At 39.1% G+C, this 13,871-nt stretch overlaps 1 non-coding gene across 1 annotated transcript; it reads right to left on the minus strand.

Annotated features, from left to right (window-relative positions):
* Positions 1-480: 480 nt before the first annotated feature.
* Positions 481-552, minus strand: TRNAP-UGG (transfer RNA proline (anticodon UGG)). Its single transcript has one exon. It is a non-coding gene; the product is annotated as a tRNA-Pro (tRNA).
* Positions 553-13,871: the final 13,319 nt, after the last annotated feature.

Genomic DNA, 13,871 nt, shown 5'->3' on the forward strand with positions numbered 1-13,871 from the left:
GGCCCAATCAGGGCCGTGGAAACCATGACAAAAATGTGACGTCATAGGCCTTTATGTAGATGCCTTTATCTCAACAGTGTTAAAAACCAAACAACATATAAACATAAACCTTGCATAGAAAACATATAAACTAGAAAGCTAACTAAAAAACAAATATATATAAAAGAAAATTATTATTATGCAATAAACTTACATGCAAATAATTTACAAGCTGAAAAGCATCTTATAATGAACAATAAGACCCCATTTTTCTCCACATAAAAGACAACATATACACATGATTAGTCATAGAATAAAATCTAAGTGTATGTTATTTTATGTATATCAAAAACATATATAATATGATAATAGGGAGTATGGGGTCAAATAGTTCAGATCATATCTATGTCTCCAATGCCTAAGAGAAATCGAGAATGAAATAATCATATAATAATGTACAGATGTTATCCGTACTATTGATGGAAAGAATAGAGAAAGTAAGGGCTCGTCCGGGATTTGAACCCGGGACCTCTCGCACCCAAAGCGAGAATCATACCCCTAGACCAACGAGCCAGCACACACACACACACGCACACACGCACGCACGCACGCACGCACACACACACACTCAAACACACACACACTCAAACACAAACACAAACACAGAGACACACACACACATAGATAGGCTCAGACACACAGAGAGATGTACACACAGACACACACACAGACACACACATGCACACAGAGACACAAAGACACACACAGAGACACACACACATAGAGAGAGACACACACACTGAGATACACACACAAGGAATTCACAGTTAGTATAAATATAGAAGTGCAAATAGCTAAAACAGTGAGTGTGTGCTGTGTGTGCTGAGCACGCGCATTCTAAGTCAAACTTCTTTGCGTTTTGTCACTGAAATTGTGTTTTGATTTTTCATTGAAAACATCACCATCACAAATACAATTTCTGTGACAACACAGTGACAAAAGACAAAGAAGTTTCACTTAAAATGTGCGTGCTCGACATACACACCATTTTTTTTAATGTTACTGTCTAATACAGCTTCTAATTTGTTCTTTTCTCTATGTCTTCTCTCATGGACTCCAGCAGATCTGTATGCACATCTGCACATTTGCACATTCCCGCAATGAACAAAAACATAATAGATTTAGCAGCTTTCCACGTAAACAAACTGAGTGCTGACACACTCTGCAGGTCACACATGCAATATTCATTATTCTATATGTTTTTGGTAAAAGTCTAAAAAAAAGAAAGAAAAAAAATGTACCAATTTTAGGGCCCAAAACAGAGTGGAATAAAGTGCTACAGTGAATAATAAAGAGATGAACATTCAGTACTCAACTACTCAAGTAGTTGAAGAACTGTTATATCAGCATTCGAGTATGGAGAAAGTGAATGATTCCAATTCCATTGCAAACAGGAGTGTGAGCACCGATAAAAACTTTCATACATATTTGAAACCTGTGAGACATTTACACACCACTCTTTTCTTTTTCCTATTTTCTGTTGCAGGTTTGAGTTGAGTTTTGGCTAAAACTATCTGTAGCTCCCTTTCTTTTACTTACTAGGTAAACAGAGAATATATTTTTTACATGACTGTAAATCCCAAATTCTATAACCTACAATTCTGCTTGCACTGGTGTTTTACTCACCTATATAATTGTTTTTTTGTTTTTTTTGAAGAGGGTGTTTATAGTCCGTTTTTGGTTTTAATTCCATTTTTTGTGCATTTGATTTTTGTGTTTTTTTCCTAAAGTCAATGAGGTCTATTGGGATGTTTCATTAAACTGCAATAGTGCTGATTGCACGGAAACTCCCATTGACTTGAAAAGGAGTTCCTATGCGATAGATACAGAGGCGCCAGCCTTTATTCTAAAACTTCGCCCGCGTATCGCTCTTAATACCGGGGTCATGACGCACTATGTTTTCCAACCGTATAGCAATTGACTCGGGTTTCTATTGGGCGCAGAAAATTGCATTTTAGCGTTGTCTGCAATACCGTCTAGAAACTCAAGTGGGCTGTTGTCTTAAAAGTCTAATAGCAATTCAACCTACTGTACAGCCATACAGTTCTGCCTCCAATTAAATCCAAAACCATTATAATTAAAAAGATCAACTGTGTGTGCCAGACGGCGCGAATGCGGCATGAACACGGGGGATGCACGATTTATAGCGCGTGGAATACAGCAGATCCAACGACAACGGCTCCAAGAAATTTTAGAATACAGGCTGGGGTAGCAGTAGTGCCTTGATCAGCCTTATTGCAGTTTAATAAATTATCCACTCTGACCCAGTGCCTCTTTAGCATGCCTTTATTCCATTCATTTGTCTATCTATCATGGCAAAATTGGTGTAATTTGGAGGCAACAATATCTACATTATGCGTTTTTAAAGAAAAAAAATCCAATTGAAAGTTATAGGATTTGCACCTAAGGGTGTATTTACTAAAATCTACCAGCTGAAAAATGTATCAAGATTTATCGAGGGGAACATTTCCATTGCTTTCATTGAGATTCCTTATGTTGCGGTTTGTTACACTGGTTTTGCCAGACCTACCACGGGCTTGACCTGGGTCTAAGTTGTTGTTTATTGGGAACAAATGAGAGTTGGAACATGCTGAGCTGGGGGATATGACAGTCTTGTTAAGAGCAGTGGGTGAGAAGGCCAAACAGGGTTGTCACCCTAATTTAGTGTTGTCGAGTGCGAGGAGGTTGGGGAGGCTTGTTGTTGTCCAATAACTTTCCAACCTCTACCCCCTATGTTGGTGGCCCTCAGTTTTGACCCTGTTTTACAGCCCTATAGCGCCTTATGTTTTGCTATGTTTTAAATTCAGAAGATTACAGTATATGAATTTGACAAAAGACAAACACTAACATGCAAATATAGGCTTATTTCCACAACTGCCAAGGCTTGATGAGGGAAAAATGCAAACCCCAGCCACAATAAATCCAAACCACAGGAAACTATGTCTGCATCACAAATGAAGAATGCATGAGAAGCTGCAGCTACTTCTTTTTTGGCAGCAGCTCAGGTGAAAATAAGATGGCTTCATCTGCATTAAACATAGTGCATAGCTACTGTATTACTGCACCAAATAGTAAAAAGAAAGAGTGCATGCATGCTGAAAAACTCAACACCACAGAAACTCATTCTAGGCAGTAAAAAGTCTAAATGTATTGATTACAATAAAAATCTATACCATGCAAAAATATGTTATCATTAATATGTTTTTGTGTATTTTGCCATGTTTAGGGCTGTAAATATATATTTTTTACTTAATTGAGACACCAAGTAAGTTATGGTGGGCAAAAAAAAGTGACCAAAACCCTTCTTTACACAGCAAATAAAAATATCACTGGTGAGCACATTCACATATCTCAGACAGGTCCACAAACCTACCTTTCCCCATTATCTCTTAGCATGCAATGCTTCCACTGCAGTTCCAAAGTGCAGGGAAACAGTTTCAGGCGAGCAGAATCCTGCGTGTGCAGCCAACACAACACAGACAAACAAATTCTTCAAAATGCAGGTCTCCTCTAGGACAAAGGTACAAAGCAGAGCTCTACTCTGCATCTGTCATAATGCAATTCTTCATTTATTGTGACAGTCAAAAACAGAGGAGGAGGAACGTTCAAATCCCATATGACCATATGGTCATGAAAGGTCCATATGGGTTCTGAAACGTTGTTTCTCTTCTGTTCTTGGCTGTCACAACAAATGAAGAATTGTATTATGCTTCCACTGCAGCCAGGGATTCTTTTTGGCTAGGGGAAAACTTAATAGGAAGTTTTCAGTACTTGTTTTTAACAATTTTTAAAAATAGGCCAGCTCAATTTACTGTGGGCATTTTTGTGTTCAGTGTGGACACTGAGCTTTAATGGATACACACATTATTGTAGAGTTCCTTATGAGGACCAATGATTACTGCTGAAAATGTACACCAAGTTAATTGCTCCCTTTGCTAGATTGGGTACTCTAGATACACTGTGCTTCCTTGGAACCCTTTTTTTGGGATGAGAAAATTGGGAAATTACAGTTAAAATTTCCCTTATTTCATAGAGAAAACACAGAGAATGCCCACCCAAAGATCAAAAACATTACACATGTAAGTTAATGCTGAGTACATACTGCACATTAGCAGAAATCTAGGCATAATTTCAGCCCATATATTTATCAGAAATGGATCAACATTAACTATTGTTAAGTAGGTATGCACACTAATATAGGTCAAATAATATAATATATCCCCCTTTATAAATCACAAGCTCACGTGACCCAATTTACTAGTTACACAAACTGGTAGGAGGAAGCATATTACTGCCATCTCCATAGATTTCAATGGAATTATACCTCACATGGAAGTCACTGGGTGCACACTCTGGCACACTGATGGAATGACTTGAGATGGTTAAATATTTGCCATGCCAGTTATTGACAATAATACTTCATCTTGTCTTAAATGGATAGACACAGTGCTGGGTGTAAAATGACAAACATGTCTATCGGTAACCCACACCTAAATGAATCACAAGCTTTAACAACCATATGTGTTATGACTGCATACAAAGTGATAGAAATTAGATCGTATAATCTCTGCTCCTTCTATTAAGGTGTTATTGCCACAACGGATATTGAATGCATATATAGCCTACTGTCTGAAATCAGATGATTTACATAATAGATATGAAATATTTTTACTGCCCCCTATGCCAAGAGCATGGGAGCCAATTAATTTGAGATTATGTTGCCAATAAAATACACACAATATGAGTCACACAGGGCTTTCTGCAGGGTAATACTTACAGTATAGCTATGTGAACTAAACACATGGAGATAAAAATGAAAAAAAAGTTAAATATGTTTTCCAAAATTTGTGTGTCACTTAATTGTCAAAAGAGTATTATGTAATGAAGAGAGGGAGCTATCCCACAAAACTCTTTTTATGCCATTGTGTTTCAAGTGTTATAGTGAACAAAATGTACTGTAAAAGACGAGTACTGAAAGATTAGGTTTGAAATTACTGTATGAGGTTGCCCTCTCATTTACTGTATATACTGTATGTAGTAACAAAGGAAGGAGTGGGTAGTAGGTGGTATGATACCTTTTATGGGACCAACAAGTAGTTGATATGTTACTGTATATATGTAACTTTTAGTGTTCATTTTTCTTATATGTTAGACTGTGTTTCTCATCATTGTTATTTAACACACCTGGAATGAGTTAATAGAAATGCATTACAATTTGAATGACTGGATTGACAAACTGACTGCAATACTGTATCTCCTGGTACATGATTGCTTTGATGGTATAGTAGACACTAGATGCAGAACCAATGCACCAAAAGACCCCCTGGTGTTGATACTGTAAAGGAAAGAGTGGTAATGATTCTAGAGACAATATTATCTTCTTTGCAATCATTCATAAATAAAGTACTTTTGACAGAAGACAACCAATGGAAAAATATTAGTGACACTTCCTTTTTTACGAATGTTTGAAAAACATAAAATATGTTTGCCTAGTGTACAAGGCTGCATCAAAACGTAAACCCCCTGTTGCTCTAAATGCCCTCTGACGAGGACCTCTGCCTTAATATTTCACGATAATACATTTCTATAAATCCTAAAGCATGGTATCCAAATGATTTATTTTTCTTTAAAATGATTCTCCTAGTTTAGAACAACCATTTGAGGCCCAAGTGCACCAAGCTCTGTTAAATCAGGGCAAATGACATTAGGCTAACTAAATAAGAAACGGACGTTAGTTTCCCAGAGTTTAATGCATATATTGTACACAAAAGGTAATGATATACAAAAACAATGGCTGCTATTTTGCTCAAAGCATAGGCTTAAGGTTAGGTTAAGTTTGCATTACCTTGTGTTATAACCTAGCATGGCTCGTGAAACGCCTGTTTTACTTAAAAGAGGGGTAAGGCTGCGGTCCCAGTACACCCTGTGCGCACGGCGCGGCGTGCACTGTGCGTGTAAGCACCGCCCCTCAATGGGGCTAGGCCCACTACACACCGTCACGCAGAAGGTGCATCCGAGCCGTGCGGCAGGGTTTTTCACAACTCAATAAAATTGAGTTTACTCCTAGCGAAGGAGGCGTGGCCACGCCCCCACCAGCGGTTCACCCAATGAGGGCGAACCAGCCGCGTGACGTAATGGCCACGCCCCCGCAAATCCCCGACCACGCCCCCTCCCGTCGCAAGCTCCCCTCTCCCTGTCAGACCGCAGATCGCGGTTAGCGCTGTGACACGCGCCGCCCCCCCTGCCGGGCGCGCGTGTCATAGACATTACTGGGACCGCAGCCTTACTCCGTCAACGCTCTGAAATATGAGAGAAAGAGAGAGATATGCAAAGTATATTTAAATTAGCATTCTCACCATGTTCCTGTGTTCCTTTTTGTGCCCAGTCTCTCTGCATATTGTATAAAGGTGTGTTTGGGGGGGTATATTTAAGTCACTTGTTACTCTAGTAAAATATATGTTAGGTTATTTCTTTAGTGTAGGGTTGCCACATTTAACTTTTTATAATAGGGGATGCCGAAATCCAGTAGGAAAATAATATTTAAAGCCAAACGTTTCCTAGATCAGTAGAATAACATTTTAGAGCATAACCCCCTAGGGCTGTTAGTTATCATGATACAACACATTGATTTAAACCAATATTTGGGATTTTACAAGTGACATATATAATATTTTGTCTCTTTCAAATTTGGTGCACCCATGTGTGTAAAACAAATGTCTTGACTGGTAGATTAAAGTTTTATACACAGGTAGTCCTCGCTTTCGAATGTTTCACTTTACAACGAATGGCATATCCAACGCTTTAAAATGCAACCCTATCGGCCGTTTTTCGATGCTGGAATGCGTTATCCGGTGCCTGAATGCGTTATCCAACGCTCACCGCCACTGATTAACATGGGACTCACTTTACAACGGTTTCACTATCCAACGCTACTTCCAGAACGGATTCCGTTGGATGACTGAGGACTGCCTGTAGGGTAATTTTGTGGGCATGCAGTACAGCCAAAGCAAAACTATCACACGATCCATTATTGATAGCAGAATCACAGAGCGTTCAAGACATTTCTCTGGAGAAGTATAATATTGTTATTTATCTATTGTTATAGTACCCAAATATAAATTCATAGTGTCATACAGATGTTGTCAACATTAATAATATCACTGACAGCATGCTATGGATTAGCACTACCGTGTTATTTCCACAAGTTTTACTGCAAACGCCATTGAAAGCAATGGAAACGTGTGAGTTACAGTATCTCTTCAACACATGCAACATGAAATGCATTATTTTTTGTTTTCACACATTGACGGGGGGTAATAAGGTTCGCTACATCTGTACTTTGATCAACTAATAAATTAATTGTGACCAAAAGAAAAAGGTTATTTAAAATACAACAACCCCAAATCAAACAATGATAATTTATTAAAACGCATAAAAAAAATGGTAAAATCTTCCATTGTATATTATATACAGTATTATTTAAAGAAAATACTATAAAATTGTTGTGGTGCAAGTTAAGTATAAGAGTACTGGTGTTCGTTCAGGGCTTTATACACTACCAATCACACATTGTTAAGCATAAAGGTCCAGACATGGCAACTCTTAGGCCTGGGACATAGTGCCTTTAACAGTGCGGAGGCGCGCTGAGGCTTAGGGAAAGCGGTGCTTTCCCTGGCCTTACACAGCGCGCTGTCCGTGGGCGTGTCGGGGGCGGGTCTGGGGGCGGGCCAGTGACGTCACGGAGTTGGTTCGCCCTCATTGGGCGAACCGCTCATGTGACCGGCCCTGCGCTCCGGCAAGCAGGAAAATCTCAAGACTCCGTCAGACACACGCTTCCCCAAGCGTGCTGACGCGTGCGCGAGCCCCTGCTAAAGCCGCTCTCATTGTGGCTGCAGGTGCTCAGTGCCGAGCAGCAGCACGGGTCAGCGCATAAGCGCTGACCATGCCCGAGGCTTTTCTGTTTCTCTGTGAATCTCACTTTTTGTAGCATCAGAATTTCATACACCACAGTGCTAAACATTAGAGATGTATGAATATTGTGTTGAAGTTTGCGAATCCAGACAAATTTGCCCTTTTTTTTACAAAAGATTTTGCAAAAGATTTTTCAAAGACGACAAGCCTCTACATTTTGGCAATCATTAATGTCAATGTACAAGGTTACTGCTATTTACGCAAAATGCTGGTGAAATTATGAGCAATGTGAAATGTTGTGACAATTTCATGAAAACAAGAAATTTAACAGAAAACTGTGAACAAATTTAGGCAAATAAAAATATAACTTGCAAGTCTGCAACCCTATCGTTCTCCATTATCTCCTAGCAAACAATGCTTCCACTGTAGCTAGCGATTCTAGGAAATTACACGCAAATGACCACACAATTTCGCCTTTTGCGTCAAATCATTTAAACATGGACCCCTATAAGCTTATGCCTACCTCATTACAAAGCTTATCAGCATAGACTGGGTAATGTGGCAGGCATAAGAGAATAGGGGTCAATTTTTTTAATGGATTTGATGCAAAATGTGACTCTGTGTGCTCATTTGCATGTCCTTTCCCAGAATCCCTAGCTGCAGTGGAAGTATTGTATGCTAGGACATAATGGTGAAAAGCAGGGTTGCAGACCCGTCTGAGATGTTAATGTGCTCACAAGATATATATTTTTATTTGCAGTACACTGTACAGTGGATGTTTTTCGTCACTATTTTTACCCCCATAACTTATTTAATGTGTGATTGAAAAAAAATGAAAAGCAAATTTGAAGACACTCAGACACTAATAAAATCCAATTATTTTTCAATAAAAGTCATTTGTTGGTCAAAAACATCCACATCTCATAAATTTTGGCCTTTGAGGGATGACGTCTGCATGTCACTTACTGGGTTTTATACCACAGAACTGTCACTTTTTGGCAGCCTTTGAAAATGAATCCAGCAAAAGAATTAAAAGATCCAACATCAAATCAACAGAACAGAACAGTTTGTCTTCTCTTTCATGTTGTCAGTGTTCTCATTTTAATGACACATAAACTGGATCCTGAGTGTACTTTAAACAGATATTACTGACTATCATATTGGACGAAGCTGCCAGTACTGTGAGTTTTTCTTTTGAGAAAGGCCATCAGTTCATGCACAATGCCTGACACTCATAAATGTGTATTTCCACTTACTGTAGTACCAAAGTGATCTACAGTACTGCAGTATTAGATTAAATAGGTGATTACGATACTTGATGGACTCTGAATAGAATGGCGATAAAATAATAAAATTTCTAAGAACCAGTTAAGACAGGGGACAATGGTAAAGGGAAAAAAATGCACGGATGAGGACAATGAAACTTAGCATAAACTTCAGAAGACAATTATCAATCATATAGGTTTAACATATAACTGACATGAGTTCTGTATAATCATTTGTAGGATTGCACCTTGAATCGAACTTATGGGGCTCTATGCACAAATATAAGTGCAACATCTTTATTTAAATGCAAGTTGCGCTAAAAAAATACCTGCATCAGGCTGCATTTATGTAGTAATCTTAGTTGTACCATTTTTGGGTATGTCTGACTGAGTCTGTCTGAGTTTAGATGTGGAATTTATGGAAGTGGGAGGAGTTAGGGCTGGTTACATTTGCATATTGGTGCAGTAATATGTATTAAAAATGTTACTTTTCCTGATGGTTTTTCGGATTGGTGTCTGCGTCACTTTAAAAGTGGTCTAAATCATTTTTTAGAGCAGAATATGTACTGCTTTGGTAGTGAAGCGGTTAATTCCTCCGGCAACCTTCCCGTTAGGCCTAACCACCCACCCTGGGGCATCTATCCCCTTCACCCACCCCCTGTACCACCAACAAATAGGTACTCAGGTTTAACCCCTACATTGCCTTAGCAGCTAGCCGCTAAGGCAATGAATCTTTTTTCTTTTAATCATAGAGTATTGTTGCAAGGGGTCTCCGGAGTAGAACCACATTCATTTCAGGTCCGGGGGACCCCCTGCTTCCAGAGTTACAGGCCACATGACCAGGACATTTAAGCGTGTAGGCGATACTGGCACCCCATACCCAAGCCTGTAACTGGGGAAGCAGGTGGTATCCGAGGCTGCAATGAATGTGATTCTGTACCCGAGACCCCCTGCTACAATACTCTGTGATTAAAATGTAAATAAAAATACTGCGATTGCATGTAAGAGCTGTGCAAGGAGATACAGCTCTCTCTCACCAGGTCTCTCTATGCCAGGGATGCGCAAACTTCTTGAGCTGCACTCCCCTGCCCATCAGCCGCAGCGTTCGCACCCCCCCTCTTCAGCCTCTACCACCCATAGTAAAAATGACACATTCTTCAATTCCCTCATTTACCTAAATATACTTGCAACAAGGAAGGAATTCCAGGCCACTTGCAAGTATGTTAATCACAATTTGGGCTCCAGCTTTAAATCTTTAAGTAATGTTGAATGCTTCTAGGGTTCAGTCAGGAAATTTACCAAGACACATTTCTCCCAACGTCTGCCAAAGAGAATGTTTGTTTTCAATACTTGAAAAATAAACCTGATTTGCACTTTTAAATAACCACATTTTACTGCTCCTACTGGACTCCTAGTGAGCCTTTGCCTGTTTTTTGTAGCACATTTTGTCAGAACATTTTCCACTTCAAAAGCTTGCTCTTTCCCGTCAAACTGCTTTATTGATACACTTCTCAGCTTAGCATTTAGCTCACAGTCAAACAGGCTAATTGCCATGCTGTTTTATGCTGGACCTGTTTGGCTGTAAGCATCAAGGAAAAGATTGAATTGACAAGTATAATACCTGGTTTGTAAGTTTAGCCAACATTTTATTTGAATGCCCTTTAAAAGGGTGTCTGCTTAGCCTGCTGCTTAGGGTTTAGCCTAGTCATTTTCTTTGGAAATATTCTCATTTCTCAGTAATTTTTGAATATGGTGGCTTTAACTGGTGCAAATGTATGTTCTGCTAGTTTTTAGCGAGTATGAGTGGAGTATACCTTTTATTTGTCAGTCTTGCGAGTAATTATTCAAAGCATGAATGAGCATGGTGTTTCAGGACGTTTCCTCCCAATGTACAAAGTACAGAGATAGTCTTGCTACTCTTGGCTTTCTGTGTTAAAAAGCATACACACATTATCAGGCTCCCTCAGGCAAGCAGTACATGCCATGGAGATCTCCCCCTTACTTCCAGAGCTCCTTTGCGTTGGCTTTCAAAGCTGCCTTTTGTTTTAAATAACCGTGTCTGCTGGAATTTGCAGGGGGGGTTATGGAGAAATGATAAACACTTTCCATATAGAGGGAACACCTTTCCTAATTAATTTAATCTGTTTTTCAAAAGAGAAAAGGGTATATTGACCAAACAATTATTTAATTTATTTAAAACTTCTTGGTTTATTTATAAAATGTTTACCAGTAAGTAATACATTGAGTTACCTCTCGTTTTCATGTATTCCTGGACATATGATTATGATAACAATATATTCTTACACTAAATGAACAGAGGATATCAGTGGTGGATTTCCCTTTAGGCCCAAAAGGCAGCAAACTATGGGGGCGGCAGAATTTGGGGGCGGCATGCTCGATTGGAGCTTGCAGCTTATGCATGCACGATTGGCACTTAACAGCGGTTCGTGTGCATGACGATGCAGCGTCTGTCCAGTACTGCCTTTTGTTCTAAATTCTCCTGGGACAATTGTTCCGTCACTTTTCCTGCTTGGTAAAGCTTCTCCTTTCCTTCACTAGCCTGGTCAGACAAATCTGAATTTTTTCCTTTCAGACTTACATTCTCTTTCTTTACAGACTCTAAATCACTCAGGGCATTCTCATGGGTTTCCTTCAACATACACAGCTCTGTGTTTAGACCGTGGACCTCTTGTAGAGCCTCCTTATATTTCTGTTTGAGGTTAGCAATCAGTTTGTCAGACTTGTTCTGATGATCACCTCTCTCTAAAGGGCTTACCTGGCGATTTTTCTCAGCTGCAGAGAGAGCTGCACAGAGAGACCAACCTCTCCCTGCGTATATCCTACCAGCGATCAAAATATTTTAATATACATTTTAATACTAGTGTAGATGAGCAGGGGGTCTCCATAACAGAACCGCGTTGATTTCAGGTCCGGGGACCCTCTGCTTCCTGAGATACAGGCCCCGTTAAGGGGCGCCGGTATCTCCTACTTCTTCACTATGGTTAACAATAAATTTAATCTAATGACAAAGAATTTCAAAATAGGTGATATTAAACATAACCTCACCAAAAAAGAAAATTTGGCGATCAAGTTCCACCTAGTCAACAAAAACTTGATTGTTAGGCAAGCAGATAAAGGAAGGGGTGTTGTCTTGCAGAATCGTATTGATTATGAAAATTAGGCACACAGACTCCTTTATGATTTATCATTTTATAGGAAATTAAATAAAGATCCAACAAATTAGAATATAGGCCTCTTGAAAGCACTTTTGATGATGCCTTATCCAAATCTGTAATTTCTGATGAGTTCTCATTTCTTTATTCTGATTCTCTGAAAATTCCAATATTCTATCATCTACCAAAAACATATACATCTGTTACTAATCCGCCAGGAAGATCAATACTATCGGGAATCCATTCTCTTACTGCAAATTTCCCAGTATGTGGATTATTTTCTGCAAGAAAATGTGAGGATGCTCCCCTCCTACCTCAAGGATTCATCCTCAGTCCTTAATCTTTTTGCAAATTTCGAGTGGAAAAGCTCTTATAGATGTCTGACATGTGACGTTCAAGCTCTTTACACGCATATTCCACATGATAAGGGAATAAGAGCTGTAGAATCTTTTCTAGTGGGTGACCATTTGTTGCACCATCTAAATAGAGAATTCATTCTCAGAGCAATCAATTTCATGTTGACACAGAATTATTTTCTCATTCTCTCCGAATTCTTCCTGCAGGTTTGCGGAACAGCAATGGGGATGAGATTTGCCCGCAGTTTCGCAAACCTGTATATGGGAGAATGGGAATCCTTGAACATCTGGAAGAACAACCCTCTCAGTGAGAATGTCATTGTCTGGCATCGTTATATAGATGATATTTTGGTTGTGTGGGAGGGGGATCTAGAATTAGTAGACAGTTTCCTACTACATATCAATAATAATGATAGAAATCTCATTTTCACACATACCACTGATCTAAAATTAATGGTGTCTGAAGAGGGTACTGTTACTTCACAAACTTTCTTCAAAGAAGTGGATGCAAATAATCTACTACTGGCCTCCAGCAATCACAAAAATTCCTGGATTAATAATATCCCTGGAGGCCAATTTATGAGAATAAAAAGAAATTGCAGTAAGGATGAAACTTTTGAAATCAAAGCCAATAAATTGTTTCTGAGATTTTTTGAGAGGGGTTATTCAACCGATAAGCTCCTCAAAGATCTAGATAGAGTGAGAAAAATGTATAGGAGCCTTATGCTTAAACCCAGAATAAATCAAAAACAAGATCTTCTGAAAAGTAAAGCTGATGTTGCCTTTATAACCAACTATAACTCTGTAAACAAGAAAATTGAACACATTATTAAACAACATTGGGGGATATTGTGTAGTGATCCCGTTTTGAGTGACCATATCCCTATAACCCCAATGTTTATCTACAGAAAAGCCAAAAACTTAAAGAATCTGCTAGCCCCTAGCAACATAGGGCAAGACACTAATAATGTAAGGGATGTTGGCTGGCTGGGCATTAAACCTGTGGGCAACTTTGCCTGCGGTTAATGCTCAGTCTGTAAATTTCTCCATCCCGATAAAAAGACTTTTCTGTCGAGAACTACTCATGAAGTGTTTGATATTAATGATTTAATTTTATGCAACTCCAC

Source organism: Ascaphus truei, chromosome 4 (assembly GCF_040206685.1).
Source record: "Ascaphus truei isolate aAscTru1 chromosome 4, aAscTru1.hap1, whole genome shotgun sequence".
Taxonomy (NCBI): Eukaryota; Metazoa; Chordata; class Amphibia; order Anura; family Ascaphidae; genus Ascaphus; species Ascaphus truei.